This window comes from Trichosurus vulpecula, chromosome 3, assembly GCF_011100635.1.
Source record: "Trichosurus vulpecula isolate mTriVul1 chromosome 3, mTriVul1.pri, whole genome shotgun sequence".
NCBI lineage: Eukaryota > Metazoa > Chordata > Mammalia > Diprotodontia > Phalangeridae > Trichosurus > Trichosurus vulpecula.
Window position 1 is genome coordinate 186,322,517 of NC_050575.1, and position 1,489 is coordinate 186,324,005.

At 39.0% G+C, this 1,489-nt stretch overlaps 1 pseudogene; it reads left to right on the top strand.

The window, feature by feature from the left end:
- The first annotated feature begins 254 nt into the window (after positions 1-254).
- Positions 255-1,264, top strand: LOC118842331 (annotated as a pseudogene).
- Positions 1,265-1,489: the final 225 nt, after the last annotated feature.

Consider the following 1,489-nt stretch of genomic DNA (forward strand, 5'->3'; position numbering starts at 1 on the left):
TATTAATAGCACCTATTTCACAGGGTTGTTGTAAGGAAGAAGTGAAACGATATTTCTAAAGTGCTGTGCAGTCCAGAATTTCCCTTTATCTGAACTGACTGCAGTGAACTACACATTTCTTGCAGTACATCAGCAGCCTGACCACCTGTGACAAATACAAGAAGAACAGTAACTGTTCTGTGTAGATCAACATAGTCTGTGGCAACTATTTGCCAGTCTTGAAACACATGGAACATCAAGTCTTTGCTGTGAAAATGGCTACTGGGAATGAACTGGATAAACTCCAAGAGATGTTAAATGATTTATGGGAAAAAATAAATAAGACTGAAATTGTACTGGCTGAGGAGAAAGAGAAGTATGCATGGCTTAAGGTAAATGTGCAGATTGTGAAACAGGCTGTTGTATTAAAATATAGTAGAATGTACCAGTTCTTGAGGATGGAAGAACAGCGAGCACCTAGAAAGCCTGAACAAGAAAGAAAGTAAAAACTTGGGAAAACTAAAGAAGATTGAGTTAAAACTGTCCCAACAAGTTCAAGACCTACAAAGAATAGCCATACAACTTGGATTGGATTTTAAGAAGCTAGATTTGAAAATGGTCCTGGATGTGGAAGACATGTTGAATAAGAGTAAAGCACTGCTACTTTAATATCCACAAGATGATTTCCCCAAATAGACAATGTGCCATGTCACTGGGCGGAGGGAAATGATGATGACCTTCCAGAGAGATATAACACTGGATCCTAAAAGAGCCAATCTCTATCTCATTGTGTCTCCTGATCTGAAGAGTGTGGGTCCCCCAGGATGTACCTGACAACTCAGAGAGATTTAATTATTCTGCCACTGTGTTGAGTTCTCAAAGTTTCTCATCAGGTATACACTACTGGGAAGTGTAGGTGGCCAGCATGACTGAATGGGAAGTGAGGATCTGTAAGGACTCCATTAACAGGAAGGAGAACCCCCCATTGTTACCTGGACAAGTAATTGCCCAGAAAACCTTCAAAGAAGGAAATAACTTTTGCCTTGCAAACTCACACATTGAGGGTAACTTTCACATAAAGAAACCCATGCGAAAGATTGGCATTTTCCTTGTTGATGAAAGTGGACACATATCATTTTACAATGTTACAGATGGATTGCTTATCTATAGTATATCAGCTATTGCCTTCCAAGGACCTCTTCAGTCTTTCTTCTCTCCTTGTTTTCAAAATGAAGATAACGCCTCCAGATTTCTTGTTATTTGCCCAGCTATACCCCTTTCTTAGCAAGTTCATTTACCTAAACCTTCAGACCTAAGACTAACAAAGAGCTGATGATGATAATAATTGTCCAAGAGGCTCAATTACAAGTGACTGAAAACAAGTGGTAAAATATTTTTTCTACAAATTGGAGATCTATGAACTGATCAATAAAGAACTTGAGACTTAAATGTCAGACCTTATTCGAACTCTGCTTCAGAGTCCAGTTGCTTCAGCCTCACATAGTACTGG